General features: G+C 41.8%; 1 protein-coding gene across 1 annotated transcript in view; it reads right to left on the bottom strand.

Moving 5' to 3' along the window:
• Positions 1 to 13053, bottom strand: part of Rp1 (RP1 axonemal microtubule associated) — a 238420-nt gene extending 225367 nt beyond the window's left edge. Inside the window, exon 1 of the mRNA XM_029533309.1 lies at positions 13013 to 13053. The gene's annotated coding sequence lies outside the window, so the exon portion shown is untranslated. The remainder of the gene's footprint in view (positions 1 to 13012) is intronic.
• Positions 13054 to 13687: the final 634 nt, after the last annotated feature.

Raw genomic sequence — 13687 nt, 5'->3', positions numbered from 1 at the left:
AGATTTTGTGATTTCATTACTATGATTTCATTAAGGTTCTGAGACCATTTATTCAACTGAAAAAAAAAGATCAATACTAATTTCTAGCTCATTAGAGCATTTGTGGCATTTATGCATTAATTAATTGTGCTCTGCTCTTGACTGTGGGTCTAATACAGTTGGTGGCTTCAAGTTCTTGCCCCTCTTGAATTTTCCACAATTATGGCTTTAACCTGGGATTGTAAATCAACCTTTACTCTTGAGTTTCTTTTTTATAGAGTGTTTTATCACAACAGGAAAGAAAACTAACACAGGAATTGTAACCAGGAGTGGGGTTGCTGCTGTAATAAACTGGCATGTGGCCTTTAAGCCTTTGTAACTGTAAGAGGAATGAAAACGTATGGAACTTTGGACTAAAACAGTTATTTATGAATGCTAGAAGCAGAGTTTAATTAACCAAAAAGAAGCTTAGAAAACAGAAATTCAGACAGTACAACCCTAGGTCATATTTCAGAAGGTAAATGAAGATTCTATCGTAAGTTATATACTGCCCATTTGTGAGACATTTTAATTAAGAATATGGCTTTATTCTCACTGTATCCCTGAATGAAGCTGGGGTTTAAAAGGATTGACTAGTTTGTTTGACAGAGGAAATTTCAAGACAAAAGGGCATTCAGACTGCCACTAAGAAAGCATCTGTGGTTATTAAAGATATAAACACCATTGGAGAGAAATCTGCTCTGTGTTGGTTCAATAGAGAAGTGTTTCCTTAGGGCCAAGACATAGAAGCTTGGCTACATCTCAAAATGGCAGCAGAATCTGGCAAAGTCACCCATCTCCTGCTGGCTTTGAAGGCATGAATAGTGTAAGAATGAGGTAATCATGGACAGTACCTGAGGACAGGCATTATTTGGCAGGGAAGACCTAGAGAAATGACCCAGGGAGCTGAAGAGGTTTGTAGCCCCATAGTAAGAACAACAGTATGAACCAACCAGTACCCCCAGAGCTCCCAGGAACTAGACCACCAACCAAAGAGTACACATGGTGGGACTCATGGCTCCAGCTTTATATGTAGCAAAGGATGGCCTTGTCGTTCATTGGTGGGAGGAGAGGCTCTTGGTCCTGTGAAGGCTCTATGCCCCAGTGTAGGGGAATGCCAGGACGAGGAAGTGGGAGTAGATGGGTTGATGAGCAGGGGGGCCGGGGAGGGAATAGGGGTTTTGGAGGGGAAACCAGTAAAGGGGAATAACATTTGAAATGTAAATAAGGAAAATATTAAAAAAAAAAAAAAAAAAAAAAAAAAAAAAAAAAAAAACTAGCTACCACACCAGACTAAGAAAGAAGTTATGTGTGTGGCAAGTAGCCTGGCTGGAGGAGTAGGGCTACCCAAGATTTTTGGAGTCCACCTGCTTACTTTTCAAACCGGATATTCCAGATATTGATCTACCAGAAACAGTATTTAGTCCGTTCAATTAGAGATTTAAACTTTTATTTTTAGTTTTATTATCCTTTGCTATGTTCTGATCCATTGCCTTTTAAATAGGAATGATTATTATTTGTGCTTCTGTATGTTGGAAGTTTAAAGCTTGCTTTTTAGTTTATAAGAGCTCACAGTTAATAGGCTTTACATATTTAAAGTATCATAATATTTAAAGACTAAGGCAACTCCTACTTTCTGCAGCCAACATAGTGTGGCACTGGTTTTCCTGCTCTCATGCTCTCCTGAGTCTAGGCCCAGGCAAGATGTGGGCCTGCTTTCCTGCAGCTGGTGAGGGGTGGAGCCAGCTCTCCCACACCACCCTGGTTAGGGGTAAAGTCTGGTTCCCTGCACCTACGGTGCCAAGGCCAGCTTTTTCACCCTGCCCATGCAGGAAGGGAGAGGAGGAGAGAGGAGAAGCTCTCCCTCAAACATCAACATGGCTTCTTAAGGCAGCCCAGACTAGAAACATTCTAATGGTCTTTGGTTACCACAGTAGCTAATGAGGGTGTTCAAGATTAAGTGGCTAATGTCATCATCATTGGGTCCTGGGAACCTCTTGCTTTCCGGGCATCTGGGACTTTCTTGTGGCTACTCCCAGCTCCCCATCCCCCACTGCTAAACACATCCATTCAATTTCCTGACCCTCTGTACTCCCCCTTCCCAACTCCTTTCATACCTGATCCTATCTCCCCTTTTTCCTTCCCACTCCTCTCTCCTTCCCAGGTCCTTCCTCCCTTTACCTCCCATAATTATTTTGATCCCCCTTCTAAGTAAGAATGACATAAGCCAAAATACTCAGCAAAAGAGAGATAGAACCTGTAGAAACAGTATCCAGTGGATAGGCATGGCTCCGGGATAAGGAATGGGGCCACCCAGAATTCTTCTTGTCTAAAGGAAATGCAGGGACAAAGACTGGAGCAGAGACTGAAAGAAAGGCCATCCAGAGACTGCCCCACCTAGGAATCCATCTGCAGACAATAAACCAAGACACTATTACTGATGCCAAGAAGTGCTTTCTGACAGGAGCCTGGTCTAGCTGTCCACTGAGAAGCTCTGCCAGAGCCTTGTCAATACAGATGTGGATGCTCACAGCCATCTATCTGACTGTGCACAGAAGTTAGGGGAAGTACTGATGGGGTTTGCAACCCGATAAGAACAAGAATATCAACCAACCAGACCCCCAGAGTCCCCAGGAACTAAGCCACCAACCAAAGAGTACACATGGAGGGACCAATGGCTCCAGCTGCATATGTAGCAGAGGATGGCATTGTCTGGCATCAATGGGAAAGGAAGCCCTTGGTCCTATGGAGGCTTGATGCCCCTACATAGGGTAATGCTAGAGCAGTGAGGCAGGAGTGGGTCAGTGGGTGGGGGAGCACCCTTATAGAAGCAGGGGAGGGAGATGGCATGAGAAGGTTACAGAGGAAAAACTGAAGCAGGACAACATTTGAAATGTAAATAAATAAAATAACAGCAGCAACAAAAAAGATCAAGTGAAACACTGCCTAATTTGTGAACATTATTCTTGCTGAATTAAGCTTTGATACATTTAGCCCATCTCAGTTCTTCAACAAGCCTCTATTCTACCTTCCAACCTTGTAACTGAGGTAATTAACCAACAACACTCTACTTCTTCATCTACAAAAAGTAGTAGTTATTGTTGTTATATCTTTTATTTCTTTTGGTTTTTCAAGACATGTTTCTCTGTATAGCCCTGGCTGTCCTGGAACTCACTTTGTAGACCAGGCTGGCCTCGAAATCAGAAATCCACCTGCCTCTGCCTCCTGAGTGCTGGGATTAAAGGCATGCACCACCACGCCCAGCTTGTTGTTATATCTTGATATTGAAAATTAAAAGGGGAAACTCTGGCTTAGAATTTCATATGTTAGCACTTTTTAAAATGTGTCTGGCAATGATTTTTCTGGCGACTAATATATCTTTGGTAAATCATGAGAAGGGTCCCATATAAATCATGTTGCCAAGAGAAAACTTCTGTGGCTGTTAATGATGCTACTTAAGCCAGCAGCTGCCACTGGGCTGGTCAGTATGAGCTTGACATAGAAATACATAGCACATAGGCAGGCTAAGGATCTTCTAAAACAGCAATTGAGCAATGCTGAGAAAGCTGCACATTGCTGAGTGCTGGCATACATTGCTAGGAAAGAACTCTCTCCCTCTTTGGAATCAGACATTCCTCAAGCTTCCTATTAAGTCACTGAATTTTCCAGAACCTATTGAGGTGGTCTCCATCTCAGCAGCAGAGTTACATCAGGAAACAAGAAAATTGGGACTCTTTGCACTCAAGCATTAGGACAATGTCCTCTGTCCTGGCTAATTTTATGTCAACTGGACACAAGCTAGAATCATCAGAGAGCTGGGAGCCTTGGTTGAGAAAACACCTCCATACAATGACATCAGGTGGCAGGCAAGCCTATAGAGCATTTTCTTAATTAGTGACTGATGGAAGAGGGTCCAGCCCATTGTGGATGATTCCATTCCTGCTCTGGTGGTCCTGGATTCCATGAGAAAGTTGTCTGAACAAGCCAGTAAGCAGCACCCCCTCCGTGTCCCTCCACGGCCTCCGCATCAGCTCCTGCCTCCAGGTTGCTGTTCTGTTTGGCTCCTGCCCTGACTTTCTCCCCCAACTTGCTTTGTGGACGTGGTATTTCACTACAGAAATAGAAACCCTAAGTCATCGCTCTGTGCAATAGAATCATAGAGTCACAATTGTTGACATGAGCACAACCTTGTCAAGGACCCTAGTGCCTCAGCCCCATGAAAGTGTCAACACCTGCCCCAAACTAGGCTCAGAGGTATGGAGAAGTCTTCTTCGAGACCACATGCAAATGCTGACAGTATGTGTAGAAAATGTTCACCATAACCATCTCCCCTCAGAAAAATTACAGCCTGAAGACTGATCCCCTCCAGACAGTCATGACTGAAATTAGATATGCCTACCTCCTTGTTCAGCTCTATCTAACAACCCTATCTCCTTGTTCACCTATAAGAACTCTCTTTGTTCAGTTTTATATAGTAACCTCATCTCCCTATTCAATTGTATATAACAAACAAGCTGAGCTTCTGGGTTGCTACGATTCCTTCATCAGAGAGCCCAGACCAATCAATCCTAGCTTTTTGGAATGTGTGTCTGTTATTTCTTCATTTTCTCATCATTCCTTGTGATGGGAACCAAGCAATGCAAGGACTTGGAAATCCTCTGTATCTACATCATCTACCATAGAGGACTCATTAGCCTAGCACCACTGCATTTATGTTCGAATAGCTGTGGCCACAGAAAAGTTACTGCTGGTGATGACTAAAAGTGGCTTCTGAGATGTCTGGGTAGGCACAAGTTCTCTATTTGACTTCAGTAGAAGCTACAAAGTGATTTGTGGGAACCTCCATCAAGGAGAACCTGGATGAAGCTTGTGATAATGGTGACTGCTACTTTAAAACCTCACAGGAGGTCAGGTGCTAAACGCTAAGCACTAAGTATACTAGGGCCTCAACAGCAGGCTGGGTGGCTGAACACATTGGTTTTTTTGTTTTGTTTTGTTTTCATTTCTAGGGAGTCGGCCCAGAATGCACAGCTAATGAGAAATAGCAGGCTTTTGTTTTATGGTGGAAATTTTTAAATCTATCTCTGGAGTGGCTTCTTCTGAACCAGTGGATAACTGAATCATTAACAAACCCTGAAATTTTAAAGTAAAACTTCATAAAGTGACTGAACATGATCCAAGGCACCATTTCTCTCATCTGCGCACACCCTGGGAATCTTAGATCAAAAGACTCCACTAGCTCCACCAGCCTTAGCCTGCGTAGATAGATGATGACCTTGCAATAAGTGTCACTTTAAAGCCTTTGTGTGTGTAGGGTTCTCACATCTGGGTACCTATTGTGATGGCTGACCCTACGGTACATTACTGCAAAATCTACTCTGCCTCACAGACATTGTTAAATGCAACTTGTTTTTTCAAAAACTAAATTCTAAAACCATTTCTTGTATAACCTTGAACTAAGGCAAGGCTGCTGTCTTGAGAGCTGGTCCCTCCAATTTCATGTGGAGAGTGATTTCTTAAGCATCACCTGAGATCTGAGTTATTCTTGAGTCCTTTATCTTTCAAGGTTAGGGGGTTTGTTGTGATTGTTTTGTTGGGGTTTAGAGGGAAGCTCAATAATAAAGACAAAACCCTGACAGTTCAATTTCCTTTCTCTTCGCCTCCTTAAAGGTTAAATCTATGCATCCACATTGTAAACCCACTGCAGCCAGCAGATATGGACACCTCAGCTTTGTTTGCTTTGGAAAGTCTAAATGGAAAATAAAGTTCAGGTCTCTCTGAAGCTTCTCTGCCCCATTCTTTTTAGACAAAAGAAGGTGACAACTGATTGAACTAAATGAGGTTGAGACATGTGGTCTACCTCATGTAATTCTCCTAATCAAGGGCCACCATTTTATGACAGAAAAGAAAAAAAAACATGTTACAATGAATATTGTAACAGGCAATGTAATAGAAGATATCCAAATATCTCTATTTAAAGTCAAGATTCTATTATTAGTAGGGGTTTTTAATGCCAAGATTACCACATTAGTATTACACCCAGAAGGCTCCATTGTCCCGGGAAGAAGTGACTAACACTCGATCTTCAACATGATATCAGATTCAGAAATAACTTTTCTTATCTGTGAGTAACTTACAGGTAGGATGTTTGCTTAAGATGAACAAGTCCAAGCTTCCATAACTAATGCTGGAAAAAAGTAAGTAATTGTTCAGAAAACTAAATCACTGGGCCAAGGAGATGGCTCAGTAAGTAAAGCTCAGTAAGCAGAGACATCTGCCGCCAAGCCTGAGGACTTAAGGCAGATGACTTTGATCCCCAGGTAGAATGAAAGAACAAAGCCCCACAAGCCACCTTCTGACAGCCCATGGTACACGTGTGTGTGTGTGTGTGTGTGTGTGTGTGTGTGTGTGTGTGTGTGTGTATGTGTATGTGTATGTGTGTGTGTGTGTGTGCATAAAATATAATTTTTAATTAGTTATTTTGAAGATGAAAACAGCATATTGAAGGAACACACATTCTGACACAGCTAACCCACTGTAAGTGGCCACCTATTGGCAGAGAACGATACCTGCCTTGTGCACTGGTCTATCTCCTACAGGTGGTAGACGTTAAGTACACAAAGGGATTTAGGGACCTAATACGATGGTGCATACTGGTAACTCAGCTCTCAGGAGACAGAGGACTGGAAATCAGAAGTCCAAGCACAGCCTGAGCTACATAAGAAGACCTTACCTCAAAAAACAAAGTTAGGCTGAGGCAGGAGACAAATCTGGGCTCCTGGGCTATGTTCAGATCCACCTTTCAGTAAATGGTGATAGTGAAGCAGGAAAACACTGCATGGTTGATTTTTTTGTTGTTGTTGTTTTGTTTTGTTTTGTTTTTCTCTCTCCTGAAGAGCCCATTTTCTTAGCGGAATTTCATCCTTCTAAGAACAATATATTGTTTTCAAGTGTCAGACAAAATGTGGTTTAAAAACTGCCTAATTCAGTGTCAAAACTTCACAGACAGCACATTGAAATCCAGACGTTAAGTGATATGCCTCACGCCGCACAGCTAATGTTCACCAAGATTTAAATTCTAATTTCAAAGGTTGTGTGATTTTAATTAAAGTGTCAATAAAGTGGTTTTATCTCATTAATTGGTTATTGATCCATAAAAATGAGTAGTCCCTGTCATTGAGATAGGTAGCCAAATGGGTCTATCCTAAGTTATTTTTTAAAAACCCACAATACATGTTTCCAAATTTGTCCAACAAGCTCAAACATCTGAGCAGATCCTTAGATTCCCTCTTCCCTTAGAACTGGGCTTTCCCTGTTTCCCAGTTCATGGTTACAAAGTGAAAAAGAAGGTTGTATTTGGCACAATAGCACAATCCTATGTTCTACGCATAGTGAGTTAGTGCAGTCATCTTTTAACTGGTTAGATGAGTTAAATATTATGAACATAGATTTTACTGTAAAATGAGGTGGATCTTCCAAATTCATGAACACCTCAACCACCAGTGTCTGTCAGTATGATTTTATACTGAAAATTAATAACCTTAAATGATTAAGTAAATGAAGCCATTAGAGTCACTAGTGCCTAATCCCATGTCTGGTGCTCTTATAAGAAGGGAAAACTTTAACATACCTCCAGGGAAAAAGCCATATGAAGGCCTGTGCTTGATGTCACAAACCAAGGAGCTCCCAAGATGAGAACACCAGGACTGAGAGAAATAATATAAATATGCCACCTATTGACACTTGGGGATGACCCATCTGCTCCTCAGCCTTGGGAGGAATCCAGAACACAACTCTCATGGAATAGATCAGGCCCTAAGTGTAATAGCATGAGTTCAATTCCTGGGACCCACATGGTAAGAGGGATAAAACTGACTTTTGCAGGTTGTCCTCTGACCTCCACACATATTGTGACGTGTGTATGGGAACACACATATACAAAATAAATATTTTTAACTGAAAGAGTTCTTGAAAGACTTGAGACTCTTCTTAAATGTCTCAGATATTGATGAGCACATAAAGTTGGCTCTTTCCCTAAAACTCTATGACAGCCTCCATGCATTTAGCACATGTGGACATCTGTGTTAATTAATTTTTTAATATGTGGCTGTGAATAAAGTACCTGACAAAGGCAACTTAAGGAAGGATTGATTTTGTTAAGAGCTTTACAGGTGCTATCCACCATAGCAGAGAAGCCATGGTGATGGGTGTGTGAGGTAGCAGGTCACATTGTGTCCAGTTCAGGAAGCAGAGAGAAATGATTGCATTCTCCTTTGATTTCATCCTGAGACCACCACCACCCACCACAGCCTACAATGCAATAGGTTCCTCACTGCAGTTAATCCAGCCTGGGAACTCCTTCACAGACACATAGTCTCCTAAGTGATTCTAGATCCTGTCACCCTTCTCTCTTAGCCATTATACTCTCCTTATGTCTGAATATCTCTGCTAAGTAATAATACTACTCATTCTGTAAGTAAACCAGAGACTGGCAAGAGCACCAGAGACCACTCAGCTAATTGGGCTGAAAAGTTGACCTATAAAAGTTTTCTTTAAAGAAGCAAAAGTCTGGGACTTGAGAGATGGTTTAATGGTAAAGAGAGCCTACTACTCCTGTGTGTGTGTGTGTGTGTGTGTGTGTGTGAGAGAGAGAGAGAGCGAGAGAGAGAGAGAGAGAGAGAGAGAGAGAGAATAAAATTAGAAGCGAGAAGCAAAAGCAAAGTTTCCCTTTTTAAGTCTCAGAAACTTCAACATTCAAATGAACTGTAGGAAAAACAGGGAACCCTCAGTGCTGATAATGAGTCCTGCCTGATGCCAGAGCTTCCATGTTATTCAGATGGCCCTATCTTCCGGAGACTGGCACCAGGACCAATGGCTGTCCTGAGGATTCATCCCACTACTAACATCAGCTGGTTTCCAACACACACTTGAAGCCCTGGGAACTCTCCTGCCTTTTAGTGATTTCTACTGCAACTGCCAGACTCAGGGTTTTAGTGCTACCACTAAATCAAAAGTACTCTGAGCTCAGCTAAGAGATGCCAATAGAACCACAGTTCATACTAGGAAAAAATACTTAACCAGTGATAGCTGTCCTAAGAGGAACTAGAGCATCAACGGGTGGGCATGCTATACTTGAGGGACATGTGACTTCAGCTAGTGAGGAAAAAATTATGGGAGTGGAGATTGCATGGGGAGTTATTCACTCCCCTCAGGACTATAACCAGGAAAGAATGTGGCTTTTGGGTCATGTGGAAATTGCCTAAACACAGACTTATCTGTAGATTTACATCCTATTTTAGGACAGCTCAACCTTAGGAGACACAGCTCCAGGTATCCCATCTCCTTCTTTACTGGGAGAGTGCTGATGGAGTTCAGATTGAGAGGTGGATTAAGAACAATGGAGTTGTGGGTCGAAGCAGCCCTTTCTCTGTGCAGGCCCCAGCCAAGAGCCAACATCATACTGAAGCACAAACCCTCGTCCCTCGGGACGTGCTGCATTTGAAACCAGCTTATTACAGATGGAATTAGCCAAGGCAAAGTCATACCTGGAGCACGGTGAGCTCCTGATCAATATGACCCTATCTCTGTGAGGGGAAAATATGGACACAACCCACACTCAGGGAGAACAGCAGGTGACAGAAGACACAACTGTGTTCCTAAACTCACAGAAACCACAGATGTCCATCAAAGCAGTTGTGGTTAGGGAAGGCAGGGTGCAGACTGCCCTCATAGCCCTCAGCACACAGGGTCTTAACACCAATTAGAGAATAATCAGAAGCATGGTACCTGTGCTGCTGCTGGTGTTCTGACGTCCCCCCTCACGGTACCTGTAGTGATCTGAATGAGAATGTCCACATAGACTCTGCCATATAAAAACTTGGTTCCCAATTGGTGGTGCTGTTTGTTGAGATCTTAGCGGTATGGTGTGGCCTTGTTGGAAGAAGTATGTCACTGGGAGAGAGCTTTGAGGTCTCAGAGCCTCACTTCGTTCCAAGTTTGCCCTCTGCCTCTTGCCTATAGTTCAAGATGTGAGCCAGACCCCCACCCCCACCCCCACCCCAGCATCCTGCCCCTTCTACCTCATGTGTCTGCTCTGCTAGCCTGGATTCTCACCCTCTGGAACTCTGTCTGTCTATAAGTTGCCTTGGTGATATGCTGTTTTACCACAGCAATAGGAAGGTAACTATTTACTACTTCCAAGTGGAAAAAAACGTAGTGATGCTGATATTGCCAGAGCCCTACAGACTGACTGCTGAAGCATCAGACTAGCGAAAGCTCCAGTTCTTTGATGGACCTGCCTCTTTAATGTGGCTCAAATTTCCTTGAGCACCAAAAGTCCTCCAAGTTGGAGGACACGGTAAGCTCCCTTCCAAGGAAACAAGAACACACCAATGAGTGCAAAGCACACAGAACTTAATGCCACCTGTGCATGCTGGCCCTTCTTACACATGTGCTTTTCTTCCTGAGGAGGTAGGTTCCCTCACACTCTGCAGATGGGTCCGAGATGAGTGTAGGCACAGTCAGCAACCTTGCACTCTTAGTCCTCACCAAGTCCATTTTGTCCCTTTGGGCTCAAGTTGTACGACACTTAGAAACCTTCCATGTGAGACTCAGCACACCATGGCCTTAGTAGGAGCCACTCTGTAGCCTGATGGACTAAGTCTGTGTTACTTAAGTGTTTCATTTCATTTTTTTTTCCCGGAGACCGCTTTTTCTGCTATAGGTGAATCTTATCATATCTTCAAGGCTGTATCCTCTGATCTACCAGGAAACTTCAAATGTGAATTACGCGATTGTTTAATAGAACTCAATCATCAGTCATCTGGTAAAAGATGTTACTATACTTTCACTACTTTTGCAAATGAATACTACTACAAGAAGAAGTTGAAGCCAGGCATTGTGGCACAAACCTGTAACCCTGGCACTTTAAAGGCTGAGATGGGAGGATTAGGAATTGGAGGCAAGCTTAGGCTATACAGTAAGACTATACAGTAAAACCCTGTAATGAGAAGAAACGAGTACTGATCATTTGAGTAATGTGAACACTCCTGAATCTAACTTGGAGAAAACTCCTTCATACGGACTGTAAGAACTATGAACTAGAAATTCTAGAAAAGGAAGAATCAAACCTATGCTGAAGTTTCTGCAAGATTGACTGGTTGACTGGATGGTTGTGCAGAATTAGAATGCTCCATTCAGAATCAAATTACCTTGAATGATCTGTAGCTCTCTTTGTATTGAGCTACCCCTTGCCCATCTCTGACTCTGGCCTCATACCTTATGGACCCTTAGGTAAACCTTTCAGAATTCAATAACCCACCACTAGTTTCCATGAGCCCAAAGGCTAAGAATGTCACCAGACAGCACCAGTATCCTACACCAGAGATTCCCCAATCTGCTGTGGCCCACCTACCTGATGTTGCCACTGCTGATATTTTTGAAAGGGACCTTGACTTATGACTTTGTTTTGTCCTATAAACATTTCAAAAATCCATAGATCTGTAACCATGTTGGAACATGGTATTTGAGGTAACTTGAATCCATGTTCCCCAGCCATGACTATTTTATTTCTATTTCATGGTACTCCTGCTGAGTATAGTGAGTGTATACGTAATGGTGTGGTATTTATTTACATATTTTCAGGTCTATAATAAATTGAAAAGTAGATTCATCAGTCAATTATTGTCTTACAGATTACTTTAGCAATATTTATTATTGATTCTTCCTCTCTTTAGTATGTAACGTGAGGCTTTATTTACTTGAAATGTATGTAAAATTCATTGACTATCAGTGCAGTAGGAATATGTCCAGTTTAATGGTATATGCCAGTAAGAAATGTTTTAACTAAAGAAAAAAGATTAAATATTAAAACAATTATTTGAGTACATAAACTCAAGATAAATGGAACCAGTGTCAAAATGAACCAGCTCACACCACTAATTAAAAAACACAGTTAACTCTTCAAATCTGTTATCATCTGCAATATTTTGTCTGTGAACTTGGCCAGTTATCCACCGCCTGCTGAATGACCCAGTGTGGCCCTGTACTACACTGATGGACTCTCCAACAGTGAGAGTGTCCAGGACTCCATTGAGAATGCCAGGCTCTATGAGTGGCACTGCTTTCATGTTATGTTGCTATTACATGAATCTAAGCTACTAAATAAATATAAACAGAAACTAAACACTGATTGCTATGGTGCACATGGCAAGTAATTTAAACAATCTAATTGTTGACTCTGAATCTGAATTTACAGTGTAATATTATAAGTAAGCTCTGTTTCACCAAAAAAGGGAGAGACGTATGGAATGACATGTTTTTGTGACAATAGTGAGCCATTAACTGAAAACTTATTAAATAAAGTAAGGAATTTGGAGTTTGTTAAGAAGTTCAACTTATAGAAGCTTTTTGACTTAGTTTGTTTCCAGGCTGGAGCTGAACTGACAGACTATTTGTCTGCCAGAGTCCCGTAGCTCACGAACAACACAGCCCAACACCACATCCTTTTGCTGTGTGACTGCTTCCATCAGCAGCCATCTCTATAAGCATCTAGAAGTTGTGGTTCCTGAAAAGTGTCTCCTGTCCCCAAGTTCTAGAGGGGAACAGAGCAAGTCAGTGTCTACCATCCCTATATGGAAGCCAGTTCCAGACCCACACAGATGGCACCAGTGTTCCCCATTTGAGTCTTCCACATGAAGGCATTTATCTAAACTCTCTCAAAGTTAGAATATATTTAAAATATATACAGAAAAATGCCTCACAGAAAAAATAAGTACTACCATTTCCCATAACAACCAAGACCAGCACTCAGCAGCTTGGTCATTGCTGCTTCTGTCCCTTTCTTTGGTAGATCCTCTAAACCATTCAGCTGTCTTCTACATTAAGTAAATTTACAGATAGCCTCCCTTCCTAAAGTCTATTTATAAAATATAACGTTAGCTACCATTGCATGCCAAAAATAAAAAGGAAAGGAGAAATAAAACACATAGATTACCTGCAATTTCTCAAGTATGTGCAGAAATCTCTTTGTTGTATCAAGAGGAGAATCTGAGCAAAGGCAGAGCTTGCTACAAGTCTGTCCTGTCTGTAGGGGTAGGAGGTGGTGTTTGCATTGTCAACAGTGTTTCCTACAGCAACAGCAAACACCTCACATGACCTCAAGGCAAGAACTGGCACAGAATGATCCTAGCTGGGATACATGACCGTTGTTATAAGGCAACAAGTACAGTCTCTCCTTATGAGTAAGGAATGTTGAGGCTACAGCAGATACATTAGGCAGCAGATTAAATAACCCACTTTGATATTTTTTCCACTCAATCCATCACTTGTGGCATGTCACATAGTGTGGCATGGAATCAAAGAAGCATTTTATTTAATTTTGAAGTAATTCTTTTCAGTGGCTGTTTGGGGGAACTGTATGGTAATTTAGTTGAACACAAAGAATTGGGGTCAGAAGCCCATAAATAAGCAAATTGGTTGAACTGCCCTACTTTCTTTAATTAAGAATGTAGGAAAAGACAACTTCTTCTGCCTTTCAAGAATTCAGAGGCCTTATAGCTGTAGTAAGAACTATGAATATTCATGTGTTAATCCTGTGATTTACCAAAAAAAAAAAAAAAAAAAACCAACTCTAACATTTCTGGCCAAATTTAAAGCAAGTTTTATTACA

This window comes from Mus pahari, chromosome 22 (assembly GCF_900095145.1).
Source record: "Mus pahari chromosome 22, PAHARI_EIJ_v1.1, whole genome shotgun sequence".
In the NCBI taxonomy this organism is placed as follows: domain Eukaryota; kingdom Metazoa; phylum Chordata; class Mammalia; order Rodentia; family Muridae; genus Mus; species Mus pahari.
The sequence above is the reverse complement of the archived record's forward strand: the minus strand, read 5'-3'. Positions and strand labels throughout refer to the sequence as shown.